Source organism: Crocuta crocuta, unplaced genomic scaffold, assembly GCF_008692635.1.
Source record: "Crocuta crocuta isolate KB4526 unplaced genomic scaffold, BGI_CrCroc_1.0 scaffold61, whole genome shotgun sequence".
In the NCBI taxonomy this organism is placed as follows: domain Eukaryota; kingdom Metazoa; phylum Chordata; class Mammalia; order Carnivora; family Hyaenidae; genus Crocuta; species Crocuta crocuta.
Window position 1 is genome coordinate 9,654,661 of NW_027528369.1, and position 19,273 is coordinate 9,673,933.

Below are 19,273 nucleotides of genomic sequence, written 5' to 3' on the forward strand. Positions count from 1 at the left end.
TCCCAGGCAGGAGAGGAAATCAGGTGCCCACAGGAGAGGAGGCCGCACTGGCCCCCCAGGCTCACCTACCCGCTTTGCTGCTGCACTAACTCAGGGGCTTCCAGGGACACCTACCAGAGTGTTCCACATGTGCCCACGAGCCCGGGGTCGGGGGATGACCAGCACCATGGAGGGTGGCCCGAGGCAGCCCATCCACGGGGCCCCAGGGGAAGAATCGTGGGCATGGGGCAGGTGCTCAGCGTCTGCTACGGGACCCGGCACGAGGGAGAAGCCCCAATAAATGTGTGATGAAGCAAAACGAGGTGAGTCAAGCAGCAAGCAGGTCTGCCCACCCCGAGCCGCAGCTGTGGGCATGCGGGGGGCCCAGCCTGAGGCACACAGGCCCCCCCACTGCCTGCCCAGTGCTTACAGGGCAGTGGGGGACCCCGGAAACACACAAATGAAAACATAACTAATTTAGTCCCACACAGTTTGTTACAGTAAGTTGACGTTTTCAGGTAAGATCCCTCCACAGAGGAGACAGCGGCCACTTGAAACCTTCAGTCATCCATTCAGTATGGACCGAGCATTGCACGGTGCCAGCTGCCATAAGCAGCACCTGATGTGTGCTCCTCGCCACCACCCCCTGGGGTAAGAACAGAATCTGCACTCTAGAGATTCAGAAACTGTGTTCAAGAGGGGCCGATTAGCTTGTCCAAGGTCAGCATGACCACAACTGCAGCCAATGTTCCAACCCAAAGCCCGGTATGGAGTGCGCTAAGCCCCATGATGGTCCCTCACCCAGGAGGTATTTGGTGAGTTCCCGTCATGGGCCAGGCCCTGGGCAGGTCCTCGAGACGTGTCAGGGAAGAGAGCAGGACGAGGGCCCTGCCCCCCAAGATCGAGGACCATCAAGTGACTGAGATGATGAGGCGCAGGGAGAAAGACAGGCTGCTCACGAGCAAAGCCGGACAGACCCGCTTCCGAGCCCTGGCCGTCTTTCACCCCCTGCGCCTGTCTTCCTGTCTGCACAACAGAAAGAGGAGCAAGTCAGTGAAGATGGAAAACTCCCTGACAGCCAGGACTGACCCCACCGGTTGTTTTCAGGAGCAGCTCTGGAAGAAAGGCGGCACATCACCAGGGAGCCCACAGGCAGTCGACATCGAGGGAGGAGGCGGTTGCCTGGTGCTGAATTAAGAGTCATCTGATGGCTGTGCCACAGACGCTGGGGCCAGAGACGGGCGCAGGCCGCACCACGAAGCCACAGGGCAGCGACCGGTGCATCAAACGCCTTGTTGTTGACACTTACTGTTGTTGACAGTCCCAGGTATGCTGTGTGTTTTGTTGTTGTTGTTGTTTTTAATAGTTTATTGTCAAGTGGTTTCCATATAACCCCCAGTGCTCATCCCCACAAGTGCCGTCCCCCATGCCCATCACGCCCCTTCCCCTCCCCCCACCCCCATCAGTTCTCAGTTTGCTCTCAACATTCAAGAGTCTCTCATGGTTTGCCTCCCTCCCTCTCCCCTCCATTTCCCCCCTTCTTCTGTTTTTTTTAAGGTGGAAAAGATTCTTTCTTTTTTAGATTTTTTTAGTTTGATGCAATTTCAGACTTGCAGAAAAGTTCAGAATAGTATTAAAAAGCCCCACATCCCCTTAACCTGGATGCCACCAGTGTTAACATTTTCCCACATTTGTCTTACTTTTTTGTCTCTGCATTTGTTCTCAGAGCCATTTAAGAGCAAGCTGTCACGCAGACACCAGGGCCCTCTGACCCCTCAGTGCTCCGTGTATATCCCTGAAACAAGGACACTCTCTTTCTCAGCTCCAGTACTCAGCACAGCACCTCACAACCGGAAACCCACTGCAATATACATCACTGATCTACAAGTGTCGTGTCCTGACAGCGTCCTTCACACCCAAGACAGCCCCAGATGCGCTGCACTCCGCTGTCCTGTGTCTCTAGATACCCCTCACCAGGAACATTCCTCAGTCTTCCTGGTCCTTCCGGGCCCAGGGCTTGTGTAGCATGCCCTTCGGTTTGGGTTTGTCTGAAACTTGGTCCTGACCAGACCCAGGGTAAGCATTCTGGGAAGGAGCTCTGGAAAGTGAGACATACTCCTGCTCAGGGTGCGGTGTCAGGAGGCCTGCCATGTCTACCTGTCCGTTAATGGTGATTCCCACCGAGATGGCATCTGTCAGCTTTCTTCCTTATAAAGTCTGTTCTTTATCCTTTGTGATTAGTTTCTAGTGGGTAGGCTCTTTGAGACCATGTAAACGTTCTATTGCTCAAGAAAGCCCCCGGACACAGTTTGAGCGTACTCACGACCTCGCCTCAATCCGTGCCCACTGAGACGGCTGGCACGTGGTGGCCCGCCAATCATGTCCTCTATTAACTGGTCTCTGGCGCCTTTTCTGACACAGGTGACCACATCCCAGTGGGAAATCAGTCTCCCCGCTTCCTTCTTGCCCCTACAGTCTGTTTTCCGTATGAGAGGGACAGAGATCCTTTGAACAAGGAAATCAAAGCCTGTTCGCACAAAAAAGAATGAAGCTGGACCCCTATCTTACCTCTTACACAGAAGCTAACTCAAATGGAGAAAGTGGCTCAATATGAGAGCTAAAAATTTAAGTCCCTAAAAGAGAACAGAGGAGTAAGTCTTCCCAACATTGAAATATCCAATAGATTCCTAGATATGATAACAAAAACAGAAAAATAGGTAAGCTGGGCTTGATCAAACTCTAAAGTTTCAAAATACACTATCAGAAAGTGAACAGACACCCCCACACGGGGCGTGTATATGCATCCCAGTCCTGGCGGGCAGAGGTAGTACCTCCGGCGCAGGCCACCTTCCCACGGGCCCCACGAGCCTCCTGGCCCCACCACCTGGCAGCTCTAGGCTGCTCCAAATGACACAAACCTGCCGCTTTCGTCGCCCCAGCTTCTCCTCGCTGACCCTGCAGACAGAGCCTCTCAAACCTTCACGTGCACACGCATCTCCTGGGGGCTCTGAAGTTGCAGGTTCTGATTCAGTGGGTCTGTGCGTCAAGGAAGCGCCCAGGATGCTGCTGTTCTGGCCCATGGACCACAGTCCAAGTCACAGGTGACAAAAGACCTATTTATTGTACCAAGTAAAGGGGACAGGAAGTCCTTTCCCCAGCCACTGCCTTCCCCCAATCCCTGCACTGCCAAGCCTTGGAAAAGGCTACCGCCCTCTGTGGGCAGTGCCAAGTAGATGGGATTTGTCCTCTTGATGTGGATTACACCCTCAAACTTGGAGATGAGGGACAGGAGAGGCCCAGGGACCATAAGCAGTCACTTCCCCATAATACCTTCATCACTAAAGAGAAACCATAGTCTGGAGAGGTGAAAGGCTGCAATCCTGTGTGTTCCGAAGTAGATAATCTACTCTCTTTTCAGGACAATGAGGTAAATAGAGGAAGTGATTTAAAAGCTTATCTGGGTATGAAAGAAGAAGTCAAAGTAACAGCTAAGGCCAAGAGAGGCCAGAAAAGGCCATGTGTGCTCCCCTTTCCTCCCCGGTGGCACCTGAGGGCTGGCAGCAGCCCCTGCTCGTGTGCAGCGGAACCACGGTGGGGGGCGGGTAAGAGATGCGAGAGACAATGGATGATAAAGAGTATCTGAGAGCCGACTCAATGTCTGGCTCTAGTAATTACCTTAGGCCACTTGTCCTTCTTTTACAGACAAAGACACTGAGGCTCAGCAAAGGTGAAAGTTGTCCAAGGTCACATGGCAACCAAGCTGGCAAGACACAGGTCCTCTAAACTGAATGTTTGTATCAAGAGGAGAAGGAAGGTACAAACGGCATTTTGGGGGATGGCAACTGCATAAACCAGTGTATTCCGGCTAATCTGGAAAAGCTCGTTGAGAAAACAAACACTATACTCAATGAGGAGGCATGGCAAGAATAGCTTTCCAGATACAGGATATTAAGGAATGAAATGAATGGTTTAGGACAATTTGTTTGTTATTCATTTATCTCAATAAACCAGCAGGAGTCTAGAAAGCATTAAATCAGCATCTACTGTGTGCCAGGCCTTTTGGTAAAGGCAAGAAGGGGTGAAAGGGATTGTGCACTTAATTCTTACAATAATCACCTGTCAGTCCCTTTTTATACATGAGGAAACCGCAGCTCTGCCTGGCTGAGAACGCAACCAGGCAATGTTACCCCCTTTCCTTCTCAGAAACACCAAGCCCTTGAGGCTCTGATAACACAGTGAAAGAAGATATCTGATATTGTTCTCAATGTTGACCTAGAGTCAGGAAAATCATACTCAGTCTTCTGATCCAAGTAAGTAGGAAACCATGCTGTCTATAAGAAACAACTTTTAAATATAAAGATGTGGACATGCTTTAAGTAAAAAATGGTTTTGGCAATAACAGAGTAATAAGTACCAGATTTCTCTTCCCATCTTACACAACAGAAGCGGGGAGGTGGGAGGAGAGAGAAGCAGCAGCAGAAGCAATTAGTAGTAGCAGTAATAGTAGTAGCAGCAGTAATAATAGTAGCAGTAGTAATATCTGAAAAGTCATTAGTTCAGGAGAGTCGTGCCTGAGACCGTGGAAACAAAGGAGGTGAGTCTCCCATAAAATGCGTGGCACCAAGATGAAGAGTGCCTTCACTGAGACCATCACTAGACTCTCACAGCTGGAATAAGAATTGGTGAAGATAGGCTGATAGAAACTTTCCAAATTCTAATACAAAGAGGAAGAGAAGGAGGAGGGGATGGGGAAGGAGACAATGACCATGATGACGATGAGGAGTTTTAACCAACTGAGCCACCCAGGTGCCCTATCGATGAGGACTTTTAAATGCACTTTGGACAATATAATTTAACATACTTGTAACTGAAACCCCAGAAGGAGGGACACAATGGTGTAGAAGATGTATTTTAGAGATGAAAGCTGAGAATTTTACAAAAGTAATGAAAGATATCAAGTCACAAACTCAAAAATGTCAGAGAACTCCAAGCAGGATTATTTACTGGAAAGAAAAAAAAAAAAGACACATCATAGTCAAGATACTGGAAGAGAAAGACAGAGAAAATCATTAAGGAAGACCAGGGAATAAGGAAACACAAGAACGACAACAGACTTCTCATCAGGAACTATGTGGTCCAGGGGACAATGACGTGCTGAGACAGAAAACAACTGGTGACACAGAATTCTACCTCCAGCAAAAATGCCTTTAATAAATGAAAGCAAAATTTAACATTTTTTCCAGAAAAATCAAATCTGAGATAATTAGTTACAGAAGATCCCTGCTACAAGATATTAAAGCTATGATTTTCAGGTACAAGGAATATAAAACAAGACAGAAACTTGGATCTACACAGAAAAATGAAGAGCTCTGGAAATTGTTTATACAAGACAAAGACCAAAATACTGAGTGTCTAGCGCAAAGGCCTGCGGATTTAGAGTCCATGTAAAAGTAACATATGAAACAACAGCACAGAAGGTGGAGTCTGTACACTGTACGTGACATGATACGTTACTTGCAGGGAGACAGAAAATGGAGGACGTGTATCCAAACCCTAGGAGAGCCAACCACAGGGTCATTGCTTAATAAAAACATAGTAACAATGTATTATCAATTTGTACCACATGTATTAAAACATACAAGAAAAATGCAGGGGTGGAGGAAACTGTTAGTCACACCTCTCTGCCAAAACCCAGCACAGTGGACCGTCCCCCACGCAGGGTCAGGGAGAGCGGAGTGAGATTGCACGTGTGCAGTATGGAGCCCATCCCTGACCTGTGCTAACGCTGCGAGATACCTGTCGAAGGAATGAGTCAGCGGCAGACAACCCGTGCACTCCATGACAGGTAGGAGTTCTTCCAAAGCACAGAACCCCAAAGAGATGAATGTGACTTCCCATATGTGCTCCCAAAGAAGTGGGGCAACAGCCAGCTAGCTTTGTGTCTTTCGGTTCTGTTCTGGAATATAATCTATTAACAGTTCCACCTCCAGGAACCCTGTCTCCCTCCCAGGGGCGTGTAGTGAGACAGTCTCGTTAGCAATGGCAGTCGGGAAAGGTAAGCCAACCTAGAGAAAGGGACAAAGAGAATCACAGCTAATGTTGAGAAAAGGACATGTTTAACCCCCCACATCTGCAACACACATCTCTCCTGTGATGAGGGCTTGTACTGCTGTGTCTCACCTTGGGAAGGCCCGAGTCTGGCTGCCTTGAAGAGGAGTGCATAAACCACCTGCAAGCTCTAAGGCAAACTAGCCCACAAGTATTCTCCAACCTGCCCCCAACACCTGAAGATTCCTAGTAAACCTAGTATTAAATACTATTGCTATGAATCTAATAGGCCTAACAGAATAACAAATTCTAGACTAAAGGCAGTAAATAAAGCCCAAGGAAAGATCTTTAACTGAGGCACTGGTCACAAGGACCATCCATTTCTCATTTTGCACCCAGGAAACATGACCCAACTTAGAGGAAACGCTCGCAGAAAGAGGGTGGTCGGGGGACCAGCGCAGGACTGGGGGAAGGCCAGAGGGCCTCTGAGGCTGGCATGCTGGGCGCTGCACACCCTGCCTGCGATTCCCCTTGCCTACCCGTTTGCTCCACAGTCTCCGCAGAGCCAGCTACACAGAGGCCGCCCAGCCCATCTCCCTGCACCGCCTGCACCTCGCTTCCTGCCCAGCCTCACCGCTGCTGCCTGCGGAGGACCGTCCACCGTAGGAGCGCCAAGGGTGCCAGTGCCTGTGTCTCGATTTTACTTTCTTGAGATGGTCGCCGTCTGTGGCCTCTGAGATCCCACCCCTTCCACACCTGTTCATCTGTTATTCACCCCCCTGCCAAGAGACATCCCTGGGCTGAGCCCCACGCGCCCACTGCCTGGCCGTATGAGCCTGGGCAGGTCACTGCGATTCTGGGACCGTCGGTTACCTCGCCTGGTCAAGTCAGGAAGAATTAAGATTATGCATGTTTAGAAGTCTGTGGAGTAGGAAGAGGGAGCAAACAATGAGGAGTAACTATTATTACTGCTGGCGCCTAAAAACTATCAGCCCACATCCTTTCCCCTTTCCATGATAGAGGAGTAGAACGTTCCGTGAGTCATCAACAAACTGCAGCCAAGGCAGCCCTCCGGCTCATTTCTTATACACCCCTTCTCACATTCCTGAGCAAGCATTTGCTCATCTTCCCATACAGGGCAAGTGTTAAGTGAGAGAACATCTCTGGCTCTCACTACTTACAAGATCCTGTCCTGTTTCTGTATGTTAGTTATCTCGTGCTGTGTAACAAATTCCCCAAAACTTAGCAGTTTATTTTTTTAATATGTATTTTCTTTTTCTTAATGTTTATTTAATTTTGAGGGAGAGAGACAGACAGCCAGACAGAGTGTGAGCCAGGGAGGGTCAGAGAGAGAGGGAGACACAGAATCCGAAGCAGGCTCCAGGCTCTGAGCTGTCAACACAGTGCCCGACGCAGGGCTCAAACTCACAAACTGCGAGACCATGACCTGAGCCAAAGTCAGATGCTTAACTGACTGGGCCACCCAGGCACTCCAAAACTTAGCAGTTTAAAACAGCAAATGTTAGGGCACCTGGGTAGCTCAGTCGGTTGAGTGTCTGACTCTTTGTTTCAGCTCAGGTCATGATGTCACAGTTCAGGAGTTTGAGCCCCACGTCAGGCTCAGTGCTGTCAGCGGGGAATCTGCTTGGTATCTTCTAACCCCCTCTCTCTCTGCCCCTCCCCCGCTTGTGCACTCTCTCTCCAAGATAAATAAAACATTTAAAAAACAAAAACGAAACAGTAAGTGTCTATCATCTCACAGTTTCTGAGAGTCAGAAATCCAGGGGCAGCTCACCTGAGATAAGGTGGGAAGAGGAGGGAGAGAGGGAGGGAGAGGCACCAAGATGGAAGTCACGGTATCTTTTATGACCTGGTGTTGGGAGTGACATAGGAAATTCCAAGAGTCGCACACACCAAGCCGAGCGCAACGAGGGAGGGGACTACACAGGGTGTGAATGCCAGGAGGTGGAACCATGGCATGGCTGGCTGCCATGACCATGGAGGTCAGTTCCAAGGACACTGGGAACACAGGTGGGGGCACCACAGGTTCTTCGATGCACGGTCACGTGCCTGCCATCCATCAGGGCGGACAGCAGGGGCCGGCAGTCCGGGGAGGCTGGGACCTGATGGTGAATATTCCCGGTGGCCGGGCAATCATTTCAGCACATTAGCAGATGCAGGCCCTGCGTGCATTTCAGAAATTCAACCAAGAATCAAAGCAGCTCCACGTTCGTTTCAACTGGTCTTCGATTTTATTTATGAAGGGAGCACCTGAGATTGCACAAATAAAGGCCGTCCATGCCGGACTGGGCCATGATCAGCTTCTGTCTCACCTGGGAGAGCAGCAGCAGGAGAGAAGCCTGAAAACCCCCTGCACACTCTGTTTGGAATAGTTTGAGACCAAATTGGTTTGGGAAGGAAAGTGACTATTTTAGTAGGAAAGTAAATGAAGCAATAATCGTTTTGTTTTTAATCTTTTCACTGTTTCTAGAAGTAGAAAATCACAGCATCTGGCTTCCTCCCAGGCCAGGCCGTGGAACCTGGGCTCTCAGGGACCCCCAGGGATGCAAAAGAAGTCACAGTCACTCAGGCAGCAAGGGACAGTTCCAGGGGTCCAGCCTAGCTCCTGCACATTTCACATCTGCATTCTGAGAGGCAACAGAGCCATAGCACTCAACCTCAGTTTCCTCCTCTGTAAAATGGGAGGATATGAGTACATGTTTCGGAGTATATGATTATCGATGATTATGGTTGTGGCTACATGTATTGAATGCTTATTCGCTGTAGGCCAGGCATAGGGCTAAGCGTGTCACCAATATAGTCTCATCTGGCAGGAGAAGAAACAGAAACTCAGAAAAGTGAAGTCCCTGGCCTCGCCCAGCTGCCTAGATGCACACATTGACCCAGAGACAGGTTAAATAGGGCAGTCATAGTCCTGTAATGGTTGGGTAGGTGGATGGTTGGAAGGAAGGAAGGAAGGAAGGATGGATGGATGGATGGATGGATGGATGGATGGATGGATGGGTGGACGGACGGACGGATGGACAGACGGATGAATGGGTAAGTGGAGGAATGGAAGGATGAAAAGTAGATGGTCAGATGGGTGTGTGGATAGATAGATGGATAGGTGGGTGGGTGGACGGACAGACGGATGGATGGACAGATGGAGAAGTGGATATACAGGTGGAAGGATGAACAGACGAGTGGGCGGGCGGGTAGGTAGACAGAGGGATAGATGGGTAGGTGAGTAGATGAGTGTGTGAATGGACGGATGAATAGATGGATGGACAGATGGATAGATAAATGGATAGGTGGGTGGGTGGGTGGATGGATGGACGGACAGACGGATGAGAAGTGGATATACAGGTGGAAGGATGAACAGACGAGTGGGCGGGCGGGTAGGTAGACAGAGGGATAGATGGGTAGGTGAGTAGATGAGTGTGTGAATGGACGGATGAATAGATGGACGGACAGACAGATGGATAGACAAATGGACAGATGGATGGAAGAATGGGTGGGTGAGTGGACGGGTGGGTGGAAGGACTGATGAACAGATCAGCAAGTGGAGGAATAGGACCACTGCTCTGGCTGTGAAGAGTCCAACTCCTCCCTTTAGGAGAAGCACTGGAAACTTCCATGTGTTTGCTTTCTACAGCCTCTGACAAACGTTCCACAGGAGAACAGGGCTTGGCTGCAAAATACCTCTTCTTTTCCTGAAGAAAAACAGCACCTCTTTTTTCTTTCTTGCAAGTGACGCAAAACATTTCACATGGCCCCAAACATATCTAGCACCTAAGGGTCAGGAGCTGGGGACTTCACCAGACACATACATCATTAAAGTTCCCCTGAAATGAACGTTACCACTGTTTTGCGCCCATGAATAAAGCATTAAACAAATATTGAGACTGAGACACCTCATTACCCAGGCTTGTTAAGGAACTCAGGAAGACCACAGCTACGTTTGAAACCAATTAAGAGGCCTCACGGTGGGTGTTGGAACCACATGAGGGGCTGGCATGTCCCCTAGCACATAGTAGGCACCTCATAAAATGTGTAGAGCACGTTAACAGGATGCCCCCGTCCCAGAGATTAGCCAACTCCACCAGCGTGCTCTTAGACCCCACCTATTAGATTACCCACAACCACAACACTCAGACCTCAGGACAACTGTGGGCACACAGAGCAAACGGCCCACACTAATGATAAATACCAACAATGCAGTTATTTGTTTTCATTTCTTTGTGTGTGTATATGCTTGTGGGAAAATACACAAACATAAATCTTACCACCTTAACCATTTTTAAGTGTACACTTCAGAGGTATTAAATACATACCTAATGTGCCACTGATCACCACTATCATCTCCAGAACACTTTCCTCTTCCAACTGAAACTATTCAGGGTCCCTTGGGATTGCATACGAGTTTTAGGATGGGTTTTCCATTCCTGCAAAAGACTTCACTGGGATTTTGATAGGAATTGTGTGAATCTATAGATCATTTTGGGTAGGACTGATATCTTATGAATATTGTCTTTCAGTCCATGAACATGGGATGTCTTTCTATTTACTTTTATCTTTAATTTCTTTCAGCAATGATAGTTTGTAGTTTTCAGCATGCAAATTCTTTCCCCCCTTGGTTATGTTTATTTCTAAGTATATGAAAGCAGGCCTCCTTGCCAAAGGAAAAGTTTTCAGTCTCTCACCAGTGAGTGTGATGCTGACTACGGGGTTTTACACATTATTGTACTACATTGAGATAGTTTCTTTGTACTCCTAGTCTGCTGGGTTTTGTTTTTTGGTTTTTGGGGTTTTTTTTTTTTTTGAGAGAAAGAGTGCACACGAGAGAGTGCATGCATGAGTGGGGGAGGGGCAGAGAGAGGGAGACAGAAGATCCCAAGCAGGCTTCATACCCAGCATGGGGCCCAATGTAGGGCTCAATCCCACATGAGATCATAACCTGAGCTGAAATCAAGAGTTGGACGCTCAACCAACTGAGCCCCTTAGGTGCCCATGCTGAGTGCTTTTATCACGACAGTTGTTTATTTAACAAACACTCCCTTAGCATCACCTGCCAGGCACTGTTGAAACTGCTTTATAATTGTTAACTCTATTAATCTCCAAAGCAACCATATGAGGTAGGAACTATTTTTACCTCCATTTCACAAATGAGGAAACTGAGGCACAGACTGAACACACAGGAAGCTGTGGAACCAGATTTCAAACCAGATCATCCGGCTCAGAGTCATGTTTGAAATGACCAGGAAACAGAGCAGAAGCCAGCAGGTTGAAGAGGAAGAAGTAGGGGAGGAGACAGGAGGAAATGGGGGAGGCATGGGAGGGGAGGTCACTAGTTATGGAGTGCTCTCTGCCTGCCAGGCCCTTGCAAAGTGACAGCATCATGCCCATTTCTCTGATGTGGACAGCAAGGCTCAAGGAGGTGAGGCAATCAACCCAAGGCACACAACCGGCAGGTCTAGGTGACACCACACCTACTTCTATTGCTATGGCACACGTTCAGTCACGGAGGAACACCAGTGTATCCTGGTCTTCTGGTTCAGGACACTGAGTCTTCCTACAAGGCATGTGTGAGTCTATGACCTAGAACCCCCAGTGGCTGGGACAGCCCAGGGCGAGCATGTGCTGGTTAGCATCAGGTTCCCAGGCGTCTCTCCTGCTCTCCCGCCTCTGACCCATCCTTCAGCCAAGCCTGTGGTCGTCATCCTCCAGATGCCCCCAGACGTCCTCAGGTCCAGACTCATTCCCGGCTGGCAGGTGGCCTGCCCTCCGCCCTCCACGGCCAATTCTCAGCACGGCCACCAGGGGGAGCATGTTAGACTCCCAGGCTGATCAGTGACTCCATCCAAGGGTTTCCAAGGGCCTCCCCAACTCAGAGTACAGCCAAAGACCTCCCTGCGGTGCCCACTCCTGGTGGCTGGCCACCTCTCTCTCTACTCTATAGCCACACGGGCTCCTGCCATTCTGCGCACTCACCACATGTCCACCCTCAGGGCCTTTGCATTGCACCCTTTGCCCAGCACTCTCTCCCTCTGCAGGGTCTCCTCCATCATCACCATCCCTCTTCTCTGCTTCGCCTTCCTAGCACCACCACCGTCTGACACAGGACTTACTTGCCCATGGCCATGACCTCAGCCCCCGCCATATCATGTTCCCTAATAGAAACACACTCTCACAGCACACTGGAGTCCAAGGTTATTCCAGTTAAAGACCTATTGCTCTTCTATTTTGTTTTTTAACCTGCTGACTGCCACTGTCAGCTGTCCTTAGGGGAAACACTGGAAGGGATGGGTGAGGTTGTGGACAGACCATCCACAAGGGGAACAGCACCCAGTGCAGGTGCGGGGAAGACACAAACTCAAACACTGCTGTTGGCTCACACCCACATAGCACTCCCGGAAACAGCTGAGACCGCTGTGTCTGTACAGCGTATGCTGTGTGCAGTGCAGGGTAGAAAACGCATCCCCCACCAAATACCACACGCAACTCACAAACACAACCAACACTCCGACAAACCGGTGTGCACGGCTCCATTCAGACCCATGCACACAGACTGGCCGCAAAGGTATCCGACGGTGGAATGCCAAGGGCAGCAGCCACGCAGAGCACTCCATGGAACCCATTTTGGTACAATCTGCTATGTGGAAATGATGGATCTAGTCTCTGGTCGTCAAGGGATGCTAAGGCCACAAGGTGGGGCTCCGCCGGATCAGCCGGGCCCCTCTGGGCCACCCGGTCATCGCAGCACAGGACAGTAAGACCGCCGGGACCAGGCACCTCCTGACACGACGCCACGGGGAGCTCACAGCCCTGCCTGGGAAGCTGTGTCGGTACAGCGTGTGCTGTGTGCAGTGCAGGGAAGTCTTGCCACAAACACTATGCCCCCATCTGTCAAGACTCTAGATAAAGAAACAGAACAAAGAAGAACAATGAGGCACTGTGTTTACATTTTTAAAAATCATATTTTTATACACCTTCAGACTCATAACCTGCTTTTATATGCAAAATGGTTTCCAAAAGAAGAAAGGAAGGAGAGAGGGGAAGAGGGTAGCACAGAGAAGGGAGGGAGGAGAGAGGAGGGAGGGAAGGAAAGGGAAGGGAGAGAAGAGAGGAAGGAGGGAGCAGAGGGAGGGAGCCTGCGTCACTAGAACAAGGACAGAGAGGAGGGTCACAGGAAGGCACAGGAAGAGGCTGAAGCAGTGGAGCACACACTGGCAAGAGAGTAGGATTCACACCCGAGGCACAACCCGCCGATGTGGCAGGTCCCCCCGGGCCCCCCAGAGTCCATGCTGCTGGTGAGCCAGGGGCAAACCCGGGCATCACAGAGGAGGCCGCGGCTCCCGGCCCACCCCATGCCCCCTACCTGGGAACAGGGAGTGGATGTGCCACAATTCCTGGAATTTCCCCCCTTCAGATGTGGGATGTCGAACCTTCCACTGCTCCTGGATCAACCCTGAAGTTGGCTGTTTTCTCACCCACGGCTGCTCTCCTGGAAACAGCCAGAGTGAACACAGGCAGTCCCCATCGCTCCTGCGGCTCCCGGACCCGCCAGAGCAAACAGTGGACCCCAAAGTCAACACGTCCTTACGAAACACCCACTGTGCACCAAGCACAGGGAGAGCTGCCAGGGCCACGGTGGAGAGCCTGACACCCGAGCCCCTCACGGATTGCAAAGCTCTCTCCTCAGGGACTGGATGGCTTCCATCTGGCCACACTGCCCAGGCCACAAGACTGACCCACGTGATACAAAGCCCGGCGGCCATTTCTTTAGTGGGAAGGGACGGAGAGGAAACAGTGAGCCCTCACAGTGAAGTGAACTGGAGACACCTGGAGACCGGGAGTTTGAGAGGGACGTGACCCGGATGGGAGAGCAAAGTTCAAGTCTTGCATCTGCCACCAGCTTGCTGTGTGGCTTTGGACGTGGCACTCTCTTCTCTGGCCCCAGCATCCCCATCTACAAATGAGGTGGCTGGACTCGGTGTCCCCGGAGCCCCAGCCGGCCCCAGGTCTCAGCACACAGGAACAGAGAGCTCTCTGAGGGGGCTGGGCCAGGACTGGGGCCTCCACCAGCCGCAGTGGCGGGGCCGAACCGCTGGGGATCTCACCTTCTCCCAGGTGAGGAGCGATACACGGCCGTCCCAGGGAGGCTCATAGGTCCCAGGAAGCCAGACAGGAGTCTGGAGCAGCTGCAGGCTGGCGTTATGTGCGGAGGTGGGACATGGGGCTCCCACAAGACCCTTCCCCATCTGTCCGGTGCAAGCCAACCTCCGAGGCCACACAGCACCCTGCTCCTGGGCACAGGGCCCTAAAACAGGTCATTTCTGGACAAGAGCGTGACGTGTCCTGGCACATGGCTGGAGCTCTATAACTCGGGTGCTCACTCGCTTGCTCAATGCCAACGGCTCCTGACTACTGCACTGTGTGCCAGGCTCTGTGTTCAGCACCAGGCCTACAACATACTGACGTGATAAACTTAGCNGTAACTCGGATGCTCACTGGCTTGCTCAACGCAACGGCTCCTGACTACTGCACTGTGTGCCAGGCTCTGTGTTCAGCACCAGGCCTACAACATACTGACGTGATAAACTTAGCCCAGCAGGCAGAAAGCAGTACTAGTCCCTGTAGCACGCCCTAAGCCTACGACAGACACGCAGCACCCAGCAAGGACCGTGCAAGCAGAGGTCCCTCACGGCTGCCCAGCAACAGCCCAGCACGGTGCTATCGGACGCCCAGGGTGTGAGAAGTGGGTGTACCATCAGCAGCAAAGCTCACTCACAGGGACCTCCTGGAACTGGGACCCATGCAGCCACGTGGAGGGAACCAGGGTCGGAAGACGTGGTTTTGCATCCCAGCTCCGCCACTTACAGCTGCGTGGCCCAAAACAAGTTACTCTCCCTCTCGGAGCACGAAGCTTCTCACGTGAAGCACATCTAAGGGCAGTATGTCCCTCCTAGCCTATATGTCTGACACAAATTGGGGTGGTGCGGCTCAGTCACCAAACCCTGGCTCTGCCTCCCACCAGCTGTGTGACCAACAGGAACCGGCCTCCCCGAGGCTCAGCCTCCTATCTGTAAAACAGGCCTGAGGCCATGACAAGGCCCCCCAGCATCCACATTCCCGTGCCTTAGTGCTGGAGCGGCGTAAAGCAGGGGGCATCACTGCCCAGAGGGAAGGCTGCACCCCCACTTCCCTTATCAGAGGTGCAGCCACAGATGTGGGTCTGGCTTGGAGCATAAGAACCTTCCAGAAGACTTAAGTTAATATGCTATCCAAGACTTCAAGAGAGCTGTCGTCAGCAGGTGGCTACTGAACAAGTAGCGGATGACAAAGGGCCTAGTCGTTGAGTTCCTTGGGGAAAAAAACAACCCTAGAGCAGAACCACTCGCCACTTGAAGGAGCCCGAATCAGACTTCGGCTGCTAGTCCTCCAATCAGTGTTTTCCGAAGCCCGGACATGGTCCAACTGCCCAGCTGTGACACCCGTTCCGCAGATTCTAGACGCAGAGATGACCCAGAGGGCTCCCCTCAGGCTGCTGGGGTGCCGTCACCCTCGGGGGCTGAGCCGACAGCCAGGAAGCCAGCCGTCCCACACCCAACACAAGGGCCCGGCGCAGGCTCTGTCGGGTCCAGGGCTGAGAGGGACCCATCAAACACAGGAAGCGCTGCCAGCAGGAAGATGCTGACCACTGTTCTGGAAGCCAGGAGAAATGGGTTTACCGCAAAGGAACAGCTCTCCTTTGGCCGTGAAGGACCTTTCCTGGAAAGGGAACTTCGGGGTCTCCCGCAGGTTGAAAGAGGTTCTCTCGTGGGACCCTCTCTGGTCTCAGAAGTCTGCCGGGGGCTCAGCTGCTTCCACAAAGCCAGACGTTTTCCCAGGAATTGTGCTCCCTCGCTTGCTGCATCCGGTTGTTCCCCGTCTCAGGGCCACAAGTCCCGGAAGCCTCCCGGAACCTTGCCCTAGGTCCCCTGTGCTCCCCTCGCTCTGTGCACATCCCCCCGTCCTCTGTCCTGTCCGCCCCATCACCCGCCGCCACGCTGGGACTGAGGCCCGGGACAGGGAAGGGGGCACGGACCAGAGCCTCAGGAGGGGTGGAGGGATGTCGCTCTCGATAAACACTGAGGAGCCGGACGTGGCTGCTTCGTGCACGGCAGTGGCGTGCTGTCCTTGGCTCCTGAGTGGGCAGCACACAGGTTTCTTCCCAGAAAACCAGAGACACCACCCTGTTTAGAACAGCCTCCAGGCCATGAGGTCCCTGGGAGCTGGCCCAGCTCTGTGTGGCGTGAGCAGGGACGCAGGCCGTCTCTCCGTCGGGCTGGGGCTCCACAGCTGTACCAGGGGTGAGTGCTCACTCCACCCGGCAGGCCGTCATGAGCCATTAGCACGCCTGGGTCCCACTGAGCCCTCGAGATGGAAACAGGGCTGCAGGAGCCTGTGGCCCTTACCCTCACGGCGGCCCTCGCTCTCACGGCGGCCCTCACCCTCGCGGCCGCCCTTACCCTCACAGCGGTAACAAGCCTAGGAAAGTGAGAAGCAAACTGGCATATCTAAAGTAAACATAACTAGGCTTAGGGAACATTCTAGAAAGCCATGAAGGCTTGGGTCCACGGCCCTGTCAGCTGGCCAGGGAGGACAGGCCAAAGGCAACAGTCACAGGGCTACATCTTTGCTGTCCAACATGCTAGCTGCTGGACACATGCAGCCAAAGTTAAATTTAAGTGAATTAAATTCAACTACAACTCAAGTCAGCTGCAGTGACCACAGCTCAAGTCCTCAATAGCCACATGTGGCCTGTGGGCTGCTGTACTGAACAGTGCAGATCTAGAACATGCTCTCATTGCAGAAAGTTCTACTGACTGGGGCTGGGCTGTGTAACTGCTCAATAAATCACATGAGACAGACATGGAAGAGGAGAGGAAAGTGGGAGTGGGGTGGGAGGGGGCGGCCGTCCCGCGGTGTCACTGCAGCTCACTCCTGGAGTGTGTCTGGGGAATTTCTGGGGTCAGATACTCTTCCACCTGGAACAAAACCACTGCCACCGCCACGCAGGTCCAGGCACTCTCATCAGCGTCTCAGCTGCTGCCTCCAAGCAGGCCTCCAAGCCCACTCTCACCCTCCATTCCATTCAACTTGCTTCAGCCGGGCTGGCTTTTCCCAAGTCTGACGCACTTGGGATCTTGGGTTATTTTTTTGTTTGTTTAATTTTTTTAAATATTTATTTATTTTTGAGAGAGACAGAGTGCAAGCAGCGAAGCGGCAGAGAGAGGGGGAGACACAGACTCCGAAACAGGTTCCAGGCTCTGAGCTGTCAGCAGAGCCCAACGCGGGGCTCGAACCCACAAACAATGAGATCGTGACCTGAGCCAAAGTCAGACGCTTAACCGACTGAGCCACCTAGGTGCCCCTCTTCTGGCTTTTTAAAGTCAGGCACTTAACCGACTGAGCCACCCAGGCGCTCCCCACAGTTGTAATCTTTTAAAAACCTCCAAGGCCTCCCACCGTCTGGTCCCTACTGCATCTCCTGTCGCTACCCCTCCTAAGCATGAGCCTCCTATGTAGACAGAATGCTCCAGACTGTCCTGGCCAGCCCCACATTGTTCACCTCTGCCTACACACTCCATCCTCACCCTTCACTGCCAGGATAACTGAACTCGCCTTCAAGTCTCAGCTCAGGCCACCTTCTCCCAGGAACCTTCCCTAACCTCAAGACCAGGTTGGCATTCCCTGTCTTCTCTTAACTTCCCACAAAAGCAGATTGCGGCAAGGACTGACTGCATGTGCTTTATTGAGAGGTGACCCAGGGAGGCCTGTGAGGGGCCAGGGAAGTGAGTGCAAGTGAGCAGGCAGGACAAAGCTCACTCCCGAAGTGCCCACGAGGAGCTCCAGGAGCCAGAACAGAACGCGGCTCAGAGCTGTCCCATCCAAGGGGGAGGAGGCTGGGGGCCCATCCACAGCTCTCACCCCACACTGGCTGAGGGCTGCCCCCGGTGGGGGGGGGGTCACTCCCCAACACACCCAGTCTGCCTGCATGGCTCCCACAGCCAGAGAACACCCCAGTCAGGGACTGCTGGTTCCGGGGCAACATGGGAATGTGGACAGGATGCCAAGGGCACCCCCGCTCCCCACCCCCACACTCATTACGCAACTACCCCAGTGTCACAATATCCCATCAGCCAAAGGGCAACCTGGGGGTTGGGCACGTCTTCCTAGCCCCCCCCCCCCCCCCCCACACACACACTATGCCTGACTTGAAGTAGCACCAACAGATATTTGCTATTGGATGAATGATGTTTCCGGGCCCTAGGGCCAGTGGGGATGTGCCCAGGAGAAGACTGCTCTGCCCCCGAGGCAAGCCTGGAGGCCCTCCGTGTGTCCCAAATGCCCACGGGCCAGCCCCTGGCCCCGACAGGAGCCTTGCCACAGGGCCTCGGCCCTCTTCAGACTAGATCCCACCTCTTTCTTCTTCACGTCTCTAAGGTGGACACCCCCGCCCACACGTGTCCGAGTCTGCTTCCTGTGGGGACCTGTCCATTCCTGCCTGCCACTCAGGTCAGCTCAGGGTGGGGGGCTCAGTGGGTCCCACCTTCCTCTCTGTGTTTTTCTGTTTTTTCAAAATCTTCCAAAGCAAATTGCACTGCTTTTTTAATGAAACTCTTATTTTGAAATCATCACAGACTCACAATGACTGACAAAAATAATACAGAGAGATCCCATGATACCCCTCATCCAGTCCGCCCCAGCTGAGAACAACTTAGAAAACTGTAGGGTAACGTCACAACCAAAACACGCACAGAGTGAGGATACAGGATATTTCTATCGCCACAAGAACGCTCCATGCTGTCCTTCGATAGTGCCACCTGCTTCCCTCCCAGACCCCCTGGAAACCACTAGTCTGTTCTCCATTTCTATAATTTGATCACTTCAAAAACCTTTTATGGAACTGGATATCCACATCCAAAAGAGCACCATATACACACACCCCCCACTGTGTACACATGCCCCACACTGTGTACACACACACACACCATATACACTTGCCCACACCGTCTACACATGCACACACCGTGTTCATGCGCCCACACTGTGTACATGCACCTCCCACTGTGGACACGCACCCCACACCATACACACCACATACACTCACCCACACTGTGTATACACACCCACACCGTGTTCATGTGCCCACACTGGGTACATGCACCTCCCACTGTGGAAACGCACCCCACACCATACA